Here is a 16,675-nt window from a genome sequence, read left to right as displayed (position 1 = left end):
TTCCATCCTAAGTGCAGGACTCTGCACTTGTCCTTGTTGAACCTCATCAGGTTTTTTCTGGTCCAATCCTCTAATTTGTCTAGGTCCCTCTGTATCTGATCCCTACCCTCCAGCGTATCTACCACGCCTCCCAGTTTAGTGTCATCTGCAAACTTGCTGAGAGTGCAGTCCACACCATCCTCCAGTTCATTAAGAAAGATATTAAACAAAACCGGCCCCAGGACCGAGCCTTGGGGCACTCCGCTTGAAACCGGCTGCCAACTAGACATGGAGCCATTGATCACTACCCGTTGAGCCCGACGATCTAGCCAGCTTTCTATCCACCTTACAGTCCATTCATACAGCCCATGAGCCGGCGAACAGGGCTGCTAACAGGGGAGTTTGAGTGGGAGTTTACAGGGGGAGGTGGAAGGGGAGGCAGGAGGGCGCGGTGCCCCGTGTGCTGTGTTCCCCCAGGTGCGGAGGGCACAGGTGAGCAGGCGGGCTCAGACAACAGCAGCCATGAGCCAAGCAGCGGGGGCACAATGCAGATGATTGCATGTGGCATCTGCGGTATGTACATGGTCCTAGCGGGGGTGCCTGAACAGAGGTATGTCTGCATGAAGTGCCGCCTAATAGAGCTGCCAGAAGAAAAGATCCGAGGTTTGGAGATGCAGGTAGATACCCTGGTAGAGTTTAGAAGGGGGCTTGAGCAGCTGATGGAGCAAAGGCAAGGAGTGGCTGAAGGGGAATGCTCAGGGGTACAGGTGGAAGCAGGGGCAAAGGCCTGTGAGGGGAGAATGCCGGGGGGAGAACAAGGGCAGTGGAAGCATGTGACCGTGAGAAGCAGGCCAAGGAAAAGGAGGGCCAGTGAAGGGGAAATAGAGCTCAGGAACAGGTTTGGGTGTTTGGAAAACGAGGAAGGGGTGCAGCAGGTGGTAACTGAAGGGGGGAGGGTGAGGAAGAAGAGAAGAGTGGCTAGTCCCATAGAAAGAGGGGAGGAGTTGATGGAGACAGCACCAAATCTGAGCCCGGGAGGATACAGGATGGCATAAGGGGGATTATAAGGGAAAATAGGAATGGACAGGGGTTGCAACTAGAGGGAACAGGGGATAGATTAGTAGATCGCACTGTCACCAGGCAAAGGCAGGTTTACGTGATTGGGGACTCCTTGCTGAGGAGGTTAGACAGGCCTGTGACCAGGGCAGACCCAGAGAACAGAAGAGTGTGCTGTCTACCGGGCACTAAGATACGGGATGTGGACCTGCGGTTGAAAAGGATCCTAAAAGGAGCAGGTAAGAACCCCTTGATCATCCTTCATGTAGGAACGAATGACACGGCTAGGTTCTTGCTGGAGAGAATCAAGGGAGATTATGCCAGGCTGGGGAAGACGCTTAAGGAAATCGAGGCTCAGATCATCTTCAGTGGGATTCTGCCTGTTCCTAGAGAAGGGCAGCAAAGGGGTGACAGGATTGTGATGATAAATAGTTGGCTAAGGGAGTGGTGCTATAAAGAGGGCTTTGGGATGTATGGCCACTGGGAGGCTTTTGGGGACAGAAAACTGTTCTCACGGGACGGACTTCACCTAAGTAGGGAAGGAAATAGACTTCTGGGAGGGAGGCTGGCTCATCTCATCAAAAGAGCTTTAAACTAGGAATCTGGGGGAGACGGTTGGGAGATGTCCAGTTAATCTCCACACCAGATTATAACATTGAGAGGGAGGTCGATGAGATAAGAACAGTTACAGCCGGGGGGAAGAGATTGGACATAAGGAGAAGGGGGGGGATGGATACTAGACTAATAGGTCATACTGGCGGTACGGTGTCCATACCAAATTGGATAACAAATGTGAGAGAGGCCAAACGGCATAAATTAAGATGTTTATACACCAATGCGAGAAGCCTAGGTAACAAAATGGAGGAATTGGAGCTCCTGGTCCGAGAAATGAAACCGGATATCGTAGGAATAACCAAAACGTGGTGGAACAGTAGTCATGACTGGAGTACAGGTATGGAGGGGTATGTGCTGTTTAGGAAAGACCGGAACAAAGGTAAAGGTGGGGGAGTAGCATTGTATGTCAACAATGAGATAAACTGTAAAGAAATAATAAGTGATGGAATGGATAAGACGGAGTCTGTCTGGGCAATACTCACACTGGGTAAAAGAACTACTAGAACCTCCCCTGGGATAGTGCTTGGGGTGTGCTATAGACCGCCGGGATCTAGCCTGGATATGGACAGAGAACTCTTTAATGTTTTTAGGGAAGTAAATACTAATAGGAACTGTGTAATCATGGGAGACTTTAACTTCCCGGATATAGATTGGGGAACAAATGCTAGTAACAATAATAGGGCTCAGATTTTCCTAGACGTGATAGCTGATGAATTCCTTCATCAAGTAGTTGCTGAACCGATGAGGGGGAATGCCATTTTACATTTGGTTTTGATGAGTAGTGAGGACCTCGTTGAGGAAATGGTTGTAGGGGACAACCTTGGCTCGAGTGATCATGAGCTAATTCAGTTTAAACTAAATGGAAGGATTAACAAAATTAAATCGGAGACTAAGGTTTAAGATTTCAAAAGGGCTAACTTTAATAAATTAAGGCGACTAGTTAGGGAAGTTGATTGGACTAACATATTTATGGATCTAAAGGCGGAAGGCGCCTGGGATTATTTCAAGTTGAAGTTGCAGGAGCTGTCGGAGGCCTGTATCCCGAGAAAGGGAAAACGGTTCTTAGGCAGGAGATTTAGACCGAGCTGGATGAGCGAGCATCTCAGATGGGTGATTAAGAAAAAACAGAAAGCGTACAAGGAGTGGAAGATGGGAGGGATAAGCAAAGAAACCTACCTTATTGAGGTCAGAGCATGTAGAGATGGAGTGAGAAAGGCCAAAAGCCGTGTAGAGTTGGACCTTGCAAGGGGAATTAAAACCAATAGTAAGAGGTTTTATAGCCATATAAATAGGAAGAAAACAAAGAAAGAAGAAGTGGGACCGCTTAAGACTGTAGATGGAGTGGAGATTAAGGATAATCTAGGCATGGCACAATATCTAAACGAATATTTTGAATCGGTCTTTAATGAGGTTAATGAAGGACTCAGGAATAGTGGCAGCGTGACGGATGGGAATAAAGGAGGGGGGGTTGACATTACCGTATCCGAGGTAGAAGCCAAACTCAAACAGCTTAACGGGACTAAATCGGGCGGACCGGATGGTCTTCATCCGAGAATATTAAAGGAACTGGCATGAGAAATTGCAAGCCCGTTAGCGATAATTTTTAATGAATCTGTAAACTCGGGAGTGGTACCATTGGACTGGAGAATAGCTAATGTGGTTCCTATTTTCAAGAAGGGGAAAAAAAGTGACCCGGGTAACTACAGGCCTGTTAGTTTAACATCTGTAATATGCAAGGTCTTGGAAAAAATTTTGAAGGAGAAAGTAGTTAAGGACCTTGAGGTCAATGGCAATTGGGACAAATTACAACACTGTTTTACAAAAGGTAGATCGTGCCAAACAAACCTGATCTCCTTTTTTGAGAAAGTAACAGATTTTTTAGATAAAGGAAATGCGGTGGATCTAATATACCTCGATTTCAGTAAAGCGTTTGATACGGTACCGCATGAGGAATTATTGGTTAAATTGGAAAAGATGGGGATCGATATGAAAATCCAGAGGTGGATAAAGAACTGGTTAAAGGGGAGACTTCAGCGGGTCATACTGAAAGGTGAACTGTCAGGTTGGAGGGAGGTTACCAGTGGAGTTCCTCAAGGTTCGGTTTTGGGTCCGATTTTATTTAATCTATTTATTACTGACCTCGGAACCGAATGTAGGAGTGGGCTGATAAAGTTTGCGGATGATACAAAGTTGGGAGGTATTGCCAATTCGGAGAAGGATCGGGATATCCTGCAGGGAGACTTGGATGACCTTGTAAACTGGAGTAATAGTAATAGGATGAAATTTAATAGTGAGAAGTGTAAGGTGATGCATTTAGGGATGACTAACAGGAATTTTAGTTATAAGCTGGGGACGCATCGGTTGGAAGTAACAGAAGAGGAGAAGGACCTCGGAGTCCTGGTTGATTGCAGGATGACTATGAGTCGGCAATGTGACGTGGCCGTGAAAAAAAGCTAATGCGGTCCTGGGATGCATTAGGCGAGGTATTTCTAGTAGGGATAAGGAAGAGCTGGTTCCGTTATACAAGGCACTGGTGAGACCTCATTTGGAGTACTGTGTGTAGTTCTGGTCTCCCATGTTTAAAAAGGATGAATACAAACTGGAATGGGTACAGAGAAGGGCCACTAGGATGATCCGAGGAATGGAAAACCTGTCGTATGAAAGGAGACTCGAGGAGCTCGGTTTGTTTACATTAACCAAAAGAAGGCTGAGGGGGGATATGATTGCTCTCTTTAAATATATCAGAGGGATAAATACCAGAGAGGGAGAGGAATTATTTCAGCTCAGTACTAATGTGGACACGAGAACAAATGGATATAAACTGGCCGTCGGGAAGTTTAGGCTTGAAAGTAGACGAAGGTTTCTAACCATCAGAGGGATGAAGTTCTGGAACAGCCTTCCGAGGGAAACAGTGGGGGCGAAAGACCTCTCTGGCTTTAAGATTAAGCTTGATAAGTTTATGGAGGGGATGGTTTGATGGGATAACATGATTTTAGTCAATAGGTCAATAACGTGCCATTGCTGGTAATTAGTAACAATGGTCAATGATGGGATATTAAAAGTTACTACAGAGAACTTTTTTCCGGAGGGTCTGGCTGGAGAATCTTGCTTGCATGCTCGGGGTTCATCTGATCACCATATTTGGGGTCAGGAAGGAATTTTCCTCCAGGGTAGATTGGCAGAGGCCCTGGAGGTTTTTCGCATTCCTCCGCAGCATGGGGCAAGGGTCGCTTGCTGGAGGATTCTCTGCGACTTGAAGTCTTTAAATCATGATTTGGGGACTTCAACAGCTGAGTCAAGGGAGAGAATTATTCCAGGAGTGGGTGGGTCAGCTTTTGTGGCCTGCATCATGCGGGAGGTCAGACTAGATGATCATAATGGTCCCTTCTGACCTTAAAGTCTATGAGTCTATGAGTCTATGAACTTGGCGGCAAGAATACTGTGGGAGACCGTATCAAAAGCTTTGCTAAAGTCAAGGAATAACACATCCACTGCTTTCCCCTCATCCACAGAGCCAGTTATCTCATCATAGAAGGCAATTAGGTTAGTCAGGCATGACTTCCCCTTGGTGAATCCATGCTGACTGTTCCTGATCACTTTCCTCTCCTCTAAGTGTTTCATAATTGATTCCTTGAGGACCTGCTCCATGATTTTTCCAGGGACTGAGGTGAGGCTGACTGGCCTGTAGTTCCCCAGATCCTCCTTCTTCCCTTTTTTAAAGATGGGCACTACATTAGCCTTTTTCCAGTCATCCGGGACCTCCCCCGATCACCATGAGTTTTCAAAGATGATGGCCAATGGCTCCGCAATCTCATCCGCCAACTCCTTTAGCACCCTCGGATGCAGCGCATCCAGCCCCATGGATTTGTGCTCATCCAGTTTTTCTAAATAGTCCCGAACCACTTCTTTCTCCACGGAGGGCTGGTCACCTCCTCCCCATACTGTGCTGCCCAGTGCAGCAGTCTGGGAGCTGACCTTGTTTGTGAAGACAGAGGCAAAAAAAGCATTGAGTACATTAGCTTTTTCCACATCCTCTGTCAGTAGGTTGCCTCCCTCAGGCCTGGTCTACACTACGAGTTTAGGTCGAATTTAGCAGCATTAAATTGAATTAAGCCTGGACACGTCCACATGACGAAGCCCTTTTTTTTTACTTAAAGGGCCCTTTAAACCGGTTTCTTTACCCCTAAGCCTGATCTTTAGAAGCCACTGAGATCCTCAGAATCCCTGCTCAGCTGCCACCCAACTCTGGAGGCACCTAAAACTCCCTAGATACCTACATTTTCCCCACTAATGTCCCAAAAGTGCCTAAGTTTCAGCCACAGGGCTTGTGCCTTGCTACCTGAGTCCCAATGGCTGGTGCCCATCTAGCAGCAAAGCCATAGTAGGATACCCCAGCTCAGCTACAGTCAGCATGGATTCACCAAGGGCAAGTCATGCCTGACTAGCCTAATTGCCTTCTATGAGGAGATAACTGGGTCTGTGGATGAGGGGAAAGCAGTGGATGTGTTATTCCTTGACTTTAGCAAAGCTTTTGATACAAGTATCAGAGGGGTAGCCGTGTTAGTCTGAATCTGTAAAAAGCAACAGAATGTCCTGTGGCACCTTTACTACTAACAGAAGTATTGGAGCATAAGCTTTTGTGGGTGAATGCCCACTTCATCAGATGCAACTGTTGCATCTGATGAAGTGGGCATTCACTCACGAAAGCTTATGCTCCAATACTTCTGTTAGTCTTAAAGGTGCCACAGGACCCTCTGTTGCTTTTGATACAGTCTCCCACAGTATTCTTGCCAGCAAGTTAAAGAAGTATGGGCTGGATGAATGGACTGTAAGGTGGATAGAAAGCTGGCTAGATCGTCGGGCTCAACGGGTAGTGATCAATGGCTCCATGTCTAGTTGGCAGCTGGTTTCAAGTGGAGTGCCCCAGGGGTCGGTCCTGGGGCCGGTTTTGTTTAATATCTTCATTAATGATCTTGAGGATGGTGTGGACTGCACTCTCAACAAGTTTGCAGATGACACTAAACTGGGAGGAGTGGTAGATACACTGGAGGGTAGGGACAGGATACAGAGGGACCTAGACAAATTAGAGGATTGGGCCAAAAGAAACCTGATGAGGTTCAACAAGGACTAGTGCAGAGTCCTGCACATAGGACGGAAGAATCCCATGCACTGTTACAAACTAGGGACTGAATGGCTAGGAAGCAGTTCTGCAGAAAAGGACCTAGGGGTTACAGTGGACGAGAAGCCGGGTATGAATCAACAGTGTGCCCTTGTTGCCAAGAAGGCTAACGGCATTTTGGGCTGTATAAGTAGGGGCATTGCCAGCAGATCAAGGGACGTGATCGTTCCCCTCTATTCGACATTGGTGAGGCCTCATCTGGAGTACTGTGTCCAGTTTTGGGCCCCACACTACAAGAAGGATGTGGAAAAATTGGAAAGAGTCCAGCGGAGGGCAACAAAAATGATTAGGGGTCTGGAGCACATGACTTATGAGGAGAGGCTGAGGGAACTGGGATTGTTTAGTCTGCAGAAGAGAAGAATGAAGGGGGATTTGATAGCTGCTTTCAAGTACCTGAAAGGGGGTTCCAAAGAGGATGAATCTAGACTGTTCTCAGTGGTACCAGATGACAGAACAAGGAGTAATGGTCTCAAGTTGCAGTTGGGGAGGTTTAGGTTGGATATTAGGAAAAACTTTTTCACTAGGAGGGTGGTGAAGCACTGGAATGGGTTACCTACGGAGGTGGTGGAATCTCCTTCCTTAGAGGTTTTTAAGGTCAGGCTTGACAAAGCCCTAGCTGAGATGATTTAGTTGGGAATTGGTCCTGCTTTGAGCTGGGGGTAGGACTAGATGACCTCCTGAGGTCCCTTCCAACCCTGATATTCTATGAATCTATGATTCTATGATATCAGCAGGTCTTAGATTGCGTTGGCTACTTGGATCACAGCAGCCTCCACAGTAGATTTGCCCACTCCAAATTGATTTGCGACTGACCGGTAGCTGTCTGGCGTTGCAAGCTTCCACAGGGCTATCGCCACTCGCTTCTCAACTGTGAGGGCTGCTCTCGTCCTGGTATCCATGAAAGTGCCCTTACGTATGCAAAAGTTTCACAGCCACTGGGAATCGTCCCACACCTGCAACACGATCCAGTCCCACCAGTCTGTGCTTGTTTCCTGGGCCCAGAATCGGCGTTCCACGGCATGAACCGGCCCTAGTAACACCATGATTTGCACATTGCTGGGGCCCGTACTTAGTGAGAGGTCTATGTCCATGTCAATTTCTTCATCACTTTCATCGCTGCGCTGCAATCGCCTCCTCGCCTGGTTTTGCTTTGGCATGTTCTGGCTCTGCATATATTCCAGGACAATGCGCGTGGTGTTCATAGTGATCATAATTGCCGCGGTGATCTGAGCGGGCTCCGTGATCCCAGTGCCATGGCGTCTGGGCTGAAAAAAGGCGCAAAACTATTGTCTGACGGAGGGAGGGAGGGGCGAGTGACGACATGGCTTACAGGGAATTAAAGTCAACAAAGGTGGCTGTGCATCAGGGAGAAACACAAACAACTGGCACACAGAATGCCCCCCCCCCAAAGATTGAACTCAAAACCCTGGGTTTAGCAGGCCGTTGATTTCACGGAAGGAGGGGGAAGCAAATGAATACAGAACAAATCTGGTCCATCTATCTTTTACATCTTAGGCTGGCAGCAGACGGTGCAGCATGACTGATAGCCATCGGCATCTTCTGGGTGCTTGGCAGAAAATCCTGCATTATGACTGCTAGCCCTCATCGTCAAGACGGTTCAATAGGACTGCTGGCAGGACTGAGTCTCCAGGAGACAAAACATGTCTGCCCAGGTGCCTCTGACCGAACTCACTGAGGAATACGACGATGATGGATATCAATCGTAATACACCATCTACTGCCAAAAGGCAAGGAGCTGCTGCTGTATAGTAATGCAGCCCCACATCTGCCAGCACCCAGATAGCCGATGACGGCTACCAGTCATACTGCACCGTCTACTGCCTAAAGGCAATTAGCTGCTACTGTGTAGCAATGCAGTACCACGTCTGCCGGCACCCAGATGACATATGGTGATGGTGAGCTGAGCTGAGCGGGCTCCATGCTTGCCGTGGTACGTCATCTGCACAGGTAACCTAGGTAAAAAGGCGTGAATTGATTGTCTGCCATTGCTCTGATGGAGGGGGAGGGGCCTGACGACATGTACCCAGAACCCCCCGCGACACTGTTTTTGCATCATCAGGCATTGGGATCTCAACCCAGAATTCCAATGGGCGGCAGAGACTGTGGGAACTGTGGGATAGCTACCCACAGTGCAACACTCCGGAAGTCGATGCTAGCCTCGGTACTGTGGACGCGGTCCTCCGACTTAATGCACTTAGAGCATTTTATGTGGGGACACACACAATCGACTGTATAAAAACGATTTCTATAAAACCAGCTTCTATAAATTCGACCTAATTTCATAGTGTAGACATACCCTTATTCAGTAAGGGGCCCACACTTTCCTTGACTTTCTTCTTGTTGCTAACATACCTGAAGAAATCCTTCTGGTTTCTCGTAACATCTCTTGCTAGCTGCAACTCCAAGTGTGATTTGGCCTTCCTGATTTCATTCCTGCATGCCTAAGCAATATATTTATTCTCCTCCCTGGTCATTTGTCCAATCTTCCACTTCTTGTAAGATTCTTTTTTGCTTTTAAGATCAACAAGGATTTCACTGTTAAGCGAAGCTGGTAGCCTGCCATATTTACTATTCTTTCTACACATCGGGATGTTTTTTTCCTGCAACCTCAATAAGGATTCTTTAAAATACAGCCATCTCTCCTGGACTCCTTTCCCCCTCATGTTATTCTCGCAGGGGATCCTGACCATCAGTGGGCTTTGGGCACAATAGATTTAGGCACCATAATCCATTTTCTTTTGAAAATCCTGTCCTTGATTATTTCTTACTAAATAATGTCAAAACAAGGCAAGCCCAGAGTTCCCAGTTCAGCTCACCCACCAAAATCACTGGTGATGCAAGGGAGTAGTAAACCATGCAAGCGAGCTCTGACACTGTTTGAAAATGGACTGATGCCCAGTGGATATGTCCAGTGTAAACCTGGAACAGCACAATGATGAGTCAGGCCATGGTCTAAATAGTCTTTCCTGACAGTGTTAAAAGCTGGTTGTGCGGGAAAGAGACAAGAGTCAGGGACTAGGTCAGAAATCAGAGGCAGGTTCAAGAGACAAGGAGACCGCTAGCATGAATCACTTCTATGCCAGAACTCAAAGCCCTCTCTAGGGAGTTAGGAATAGACTATTCTGTGGATAGAAAGAAAAGTGGCATAAAGAAGTAAGTGAGACTGACTTTATTGTCTGTCCCTCTGCTGAGCAGTAGCAGATGTTGGGTGGTTGCAATTTCATTTCCTGTTGGAGGAAATCTCAGTGATGTGGAGTCTGGGTAAATTCTTACTGAAGTTTATTTATGCCAGTTCTGGAACAGAGATGGTCATAAATGGCATGAAGGCAACCCCCTCTTTCAGAAATAGCAGTCCAGATACCAATATCTGGTTTACAGAGAACAACTCTTTGCCAAACATTGACTCTAGTTAGAGAGATTCAGGCAGAGAGCAAAGTCTTTTGTTGTTTGCAACAACTCTCCACAACAGAAACTCCATCACTAAACCAAGGACAATAAACAATTTCTTCAAAGATTGTCCATTGTCCACGCATTAAGGAGAGGAATGTCTAGATGATGTGCAACAGCGTCACTGATTGAGTTGTGCTAGAGCATTGATTTTATTGTCATGGCTTGAGAAAAGAGATTTTATTATCTATTTAAATTGAAAATTGCTAGGAGACTATCATGCTGCAATGAATCAGTAATTGAACTGTGTATTTGAAATGCCATCACCCCTGGGCTAGCTCTTGCCCATTGCGCTATGTGTCTGGTTCATCTACATGGTTTCGCGTGTATTGCTCAACTTTGCTTGACTCATTCACTGGGGTCCCCACTCCACAGCCCTGAATGCTCAGACTCTTATACCCATAGGTACAAATGCAGTTGTCAATACCAACCCAACAACTTAATGAGAGACACAATTGGCCCAGGGCCCTGTATATCCATCCAGAAGAGTGGGGGAAAGGGGAAAGTCTATAGTTTCTAAATCCCCCTAACAGATGCCATTCAGTTATTCCTAGAGGCCAAAATGAGTTATGTGTCCTACTCCTCACTGAAAGTCAACGGGACTTGTGTACCTAAGTCACTTAGGCCATATTTTTTAAAGGTATTTATTTGCCTAAAGAGGCAGATAGGTGAATAGGCACTTAAAAATGCACTAGGTGGTGAACTCCCAATGAACTAAGAAGAAATTAGGTGCCTAGGTGCTTTTGAAATGCCATTTGGCCCCATCTGCATCTGTGTCTAAATATTGTTAAAAATCTGGCTCTTTGTCACTATTGAAAATGCCACCCTCTACACCTTCCTTACTTTCCTTTCTCTGTTCAGGCAATTAAATCACTGAGGTGCTTTAGAAAACCCTACCATAAAATTCAGTGGCAGTTGAACGCCAAGCTCACTTAGGCCTCTGAAAATCCCAGCCGAGGTCACTAGACCAGGGTTTCTCAAACAGGAGTCGCTGCTTGTTTAGGGAAAGCTTCTGGCGTGCTGGGCTGGTGTGTTTACCTGCCCCGTCCGCAGGTCCGGCTGATTGCGGCTCCCACTGGCCGCGGATCGCTGCTCTGGGCCAATGGGAGATGCTGGAAGCGGCGGCCAGTAAGTCCCTCAGCCCGCGCCGCTTCCGGCAGCTCCCATTGGCCCGGAGCAGCAATCTGTGGCCAGTGGGAGCTGCGATCGGCCGGACCTGCGGACGGGGCAGGTAAACACACCGGCCGGCCTGCCAGGGGATTTCTCTACACAAGCAGCGACCCCTGTTTGAGAAACCCTGCACTAGACTCTTCTGTGACCAAGGGGTGACTTTAACTGTTCCTTAAACTGTTTTATTTTTTTTTTAACTGGCCTAAATTCTGCTGAACTCTACAGATTTCCTGACAGCTTTTTCTCCAGGTTTCCTTTGCCTTCATGAAGGGATTGAAGGGTACAAGAAGGTGGAGATCTCTTTGTTCAGGACTGTTAGTGTAACAGCATTTGGTAGCAAACTGGCTATTGGGTCCCATAGAAAATTGTAACCCCAATAAGGTGAGAGGAGCAGGTGGAAAATGCCTTTTGCCTGTGGTCGTGGAAGGGATTCTCAGGATGATGGTAATGACACAAGCATACGATGCCAGGGTCAGTAGGAATGGGGCAGGGTGTCTATGGAAGAGAATCTGAAGGTCACCAGTCATTCAGGTGATGCCATGGCAGGAGAGATTGATCAATGGGGTGAAGTCACAAAAGAAAAGGTCAATTTCATTGGTGACCACAGAACTTTATTCATTACAACAAAGATATTACTATGGTAATCGTCAGAAAGGTACTTATGCTACAGCCATTCACGAGGGCTGCATAATAGAGTGGTTTACATATTGATAAATACCAATCATAAGACATTGCTGCTAGCAGATAACATTCAGCCACAAAACCAAAACTATCACTATTTGGTACCCTACCTGCTCCTAGGTTGTTGAACTTAATTATACTGTGGGCACCGCTGCTTAATAGCTCCCTCTACTGTTATGCCTTGAATTAGATCCTGTATATTACTTTGAATGGACATCTAAGGCCCAAGGTACTACTCAATGGGTAGAATTCGCAAAGCCTCTAAGTGATTTAGGAGCCTAAGTTCTATTTTCAAAAGTGAACAAGGTCCTGAATCTACGTTCCAGTGAAAGTCAATGGGATTTGGGCTTTTAAGGCATTTAGGCACTTTGATAATTTTACCCAATGTGCTTCAGGAGAATAGAGCCTGACGTTTTTCAAATACAGAATTGAGTAGCATTTTTTCCACACATACCTCTAATTTTTTTTATTTAACAATGACTTGTTCTTATAAAGAGATGTTTCAACAAAAACATGTTTATCATTTATTGACTGATGATTGATTGATTGATTGATAGGAAACTATTTAGGTCTTCTAAACCTATTAATCTTTGCAAGAGAACACATATTACAAAAATACAGCCTTCCCAGATACAAAATTTGGGAGCATTTAGGAATCCAGGACACACAGGAGAGACCAAATAGTGTAACAATCCAAACCCACCCACTGGAATCCAAAACCAGGGCTATGCAAAATGTGTTTTCCCAACTCAGTTAGAGCAGAAGAGCAGATGAAATACGGAACTGGAATCTTGAAATTTGCTGTGTGGAGTGCAGAGCGTATCACAGTTATGTTTGCAGTGAGGGCAGTAGTAAATAGGAGCTCTAGTATTTAATGGGAATGCAGCCATCCCAAAACTTAGTATGTCCTCACATTCCCCATGGAAGCACCAATGGGCATGAGCTTGAGGACACCTAGATGCTATCTCCACTGCTAGTTCAGCCAGATGGATTTGTTCCCACAGCAGTCTCTCCTTCTGAATTCTTGTGAGCACCACCAATTTATGGGTGATCTTTCTCAGGGCCTCCTTGACCTCTTTGTTCCTCAGGCTGTAGATGAGGGGATTGACCAGGAGAGTCAGGACAGTATAGAAGACAGAGAACACTTTGTTGAGGTCTCTAAGAGTGTCAGTGTCTGGTAAAATATAGACAATGATTGTAGTCCCATAGAAAATTGACACTACCATGAGATGAGAGGAGCAGGTAGAAAATGCCTTTTTCTTCCCGGTGGTGGAAGGGATTCTTAGAATGGTGGTGATGATAAAAATGTAGGATGCCAGGGTTAATAGAAATGGGAAAGGGACACCTATGGAGGTGAGTATGAAACTCAGCAGCTTGATTAGGTTGGTGTCATGACAGGAATGTTTAATCAATGGGTTGAGATCACAGAAGAAATGGTCGATTTCACTGGGGCCACAGAATGTTAATTGTGACATCAAACATACAGTTATAGTACTAGCCACAAATGCCCATAGCCATGACCCAACTGCTAGAACCCAGGTTCTGCCATTCATAAGGGCTGCATAATGCAGAGGTTTACATATAGCTAAATACCGGTCATAAGATATTGCTGCTAGGAGATAACACTCTGTACATGCCAAGAAACCAAAACAATAAAACTGCATGATGCAGCCACAGGCAGAAATAGTTCTGTCTCCAGTCAGGAGACTGGACAGCATCCTGGGCAGGATGGTGGAACTATAGCAGGTCTCCACAAAGGACAAGTTCCCGAGGAAGAAGTACATGGGGGTGTGCAGGTTCTGATCAGCCACAACTAGAGCAATGATGAGGATGTTCCTGGCCACGGTCACAATGTAGATCATTAGAAACAGCAGGAAGAGAAGAGTATGCAGTTCAGGGAGATCCCCGAATCCCAAGAGGATGAACTTGGTGACGACCATTTGATTGCCCACTTATACTTTCTGCATGTGGGTCATCTAGGTAAATATAAAAATACTATATAGGAGAGGCAGGGCTTTCAAAGGCAGAATTGTGAAACCCTGAATTTGCACTGGATTAAGCAAGTGATGAAGGCCAGATTTTCAAAAGCAGTAGGTGCTTAAAATTGCAGATTGGTGCAAAGGCAATTAGGACCTATATTGAAATCTATGAGTTCTTGGTGCCTAGGTGCTTTTGAAAATCCTGCTAGGTGCCCAAATACCTTTAAAAATATGGCCCCAAGTGATTTGCTGAATAAGGACTTTAATTAAGCTATACAGAGCAACATAGGGACTGGTTTCTCAAGGTATGCTAGCCAGTGGGGAGTTTTATACCACTCAGTAAAGGTCTAAGGAGCTAAGCAAGAGTGTTGGAATTGCTCCAATACTAATGGGCCCAATCTTGCAGCCTTTCCTCACATGAGAAATTGCCTTGGTCTAATTCTGACCCCACTTAAATTGTTCTTTACAACATTAACTTCTGTAGGAGAGAATCCCACTGGACAGCTGAACAAGTGCGATCAGAATCAGGACCTGGAAATTATGTGCATGTCCTGTGTTCCTATGTAATCTATAAATGGGCCGATTTCGGAGTTTGTCGGCTCCTGGAATGCTGGACTGAGCTTCTAGGGGACCTACTCATGGACTACAACAATAATGACTCCAGAGCCTCTGGACACCACTTCCCAGCCTGCTTAGAGTTTGAGTCTGGAATAAGAAGCAGAACAGCTCAGGGATTCTCTGCTTAGCTCCCCCTCCCCAAAAAGGCAGACCCTGAACAGATGTGGGACCCTATGCACGGATCAGGCAGATCCAAGCCTGAGGAGACCAGGATCCAGAGGCACAGATCCTACCTGGTGCCGGCTACCTAGAGCCAACCAGGACCTCCATGGGACTCCAGACCAGGGACCCAGGAAAGGACCCTGCCCTTGCATTTTCTTTAAGCCGACCAGCATTTACGATGCTGCAACATGCATCTCTGGATTCATCCTGGGCATTCCATCTGCCTGGGAAGATGCCAGGGAGGTGGCTGGGGCTGGGGCATAGTTGTGAATGGTGCGATCTGGGGAAATGATTCTATTGTTGTTATAGCCTTTTAGTTACTCTTATCCCTTTTCTTCCCTCAATCCTCTGTGACCCTAAGAACCCCTCCATGGGAGTCACTGTTCAGTAACAGCAACTCCAGATATGCCTGACAAACTCACTACACCTAGCAGGCCACTTTCATTCACAAATGATGGCCTGGGAGGTATCCAATAAAAGCTTATGACATGCTTCTGCCAAACCCTGGTGATTGCTTGGGTGGCTAACAGGCTAGTGGTGTCCGGGGGCTGACACCACATTAAGTACAAGACTCCCACAGCCTCATCACAAGACGAAAGCAGACATTTTCCATGCAAACATTCCTTTAGTTGAAAATCTAATTTCCTGTAACAAGAGAAAATGTTGGTGGACAATTTTCATTCACTCCTACCTTTAGTTATGACTGGGAAGGAGTGACTGATGTCTCAGAGTATGAGGGGTGGCTGTTGTATTGCTAGTGACTGATTTTGGGAATCATGATCCAGTTTCCACCCTCGGTCTTCTGTCTTTCATCTTCATCATAGGCTTTCACTCTCTTTGTAAAGACCCCTCCACTTTCCTTGACAGGCTGGTCTGGCCCGGCTATGCTGCATTACACAAAATCTTCCTTTGCCTTTCTCTTGATTATTATCAGCTTTATAGAAGAAATCAACTAGTTGAGATCTAGGCTGGGATTTTCAGTGAAGCCTAAGGGAATTAGGCACCCAAGTTCTATTGACTTTCTGTGGGAGTCAGGCACCTAACTCCCATAGGCCTCTTTGACAATCTGAGCCTATGTTGGTAGGAGCACACACTATTTCAAGAGAAGGACAAAATTGAAATGTTTCCCAGACAGTTCATGCTGTCATATTTTAAGGATTTCTGGTGAAAGGACTGAGAACCCTCCCTAGTTATGATGGTGGACAATGGCAAACACATACAAACCCTGAAGGACTTTAAGGAAGATAGCTGGCTTTTTGCTGACTTGTTTGATTTCTCTATTCAGTTTCACTGAGTTCTCTTATGTATCACACCTTTAGGCCCCTTCGAAACTCATGGATTAGAAACCTATCTTTAGGTTCCCAGACATGAAAATCTTGGCCACACAACATCCTTTCACAAAGAAATCTATGAGATCTGTCTGTCTAATAATTCCTTTTTGTATTAATTCATCTCTCTCTCTCCACCACTTTCCCTCAGTGTGAATACATCAGAAAGAGCAAGTTGCGATCAGCAGGTGGGATTGTGAGGAGAAATTCTGGAGACAGGGCCAGGAAAAGGCAAATGGCCACATCCTACCACCAGTTAAGGTTCAGAATAACTCGATTCAGTACAGTGGAGTTTGGCTGAGATTTAACAGAACTCCCACTGCAGGTCCATGGACCATATTTTCATTTCAAATCAGTGCATGCAACTCACATTGAAAGTCAATAGGAGGCGGGCACCTAACTCTCTTATGCCCCTTAGTAGTGATGTTAACACTCTTTGC

The 16,675-nt window shown here is 46.0% G+C and overlaps 1 pseudogene; it reads right to left on the bottom strand.

Moving 5' to 3' along the window:
* Positions 1–12,897: 12,897 nt before the first annotated feature.
* On the bottom strand, positions 12,898–14,115 carry LOC135886240 (olfactory receptor 11A1-like; annotated as a pseudogene).
* Positions 14,116–16,675: the final 2,560 nt, after the last annotated feature.

The sequence above is a fragment of the Emys orbicularis genome, chromosome 12 (genome assembly GCF_028017835.1).
Source record: "Emys orbicularis isolate rEmyOrb1 chromosome 12, rEmyOrb1.hap1, whole genome shotgun sequence".
Taxonomy (NCBI): Eukaryota; Metazoa; Chordata; order Testudines; family Emydidae; genus Emys; species Emys orbicularis.
This window is presented reverse-complemented; position numbering and strand designations above follow the sequence as displayed.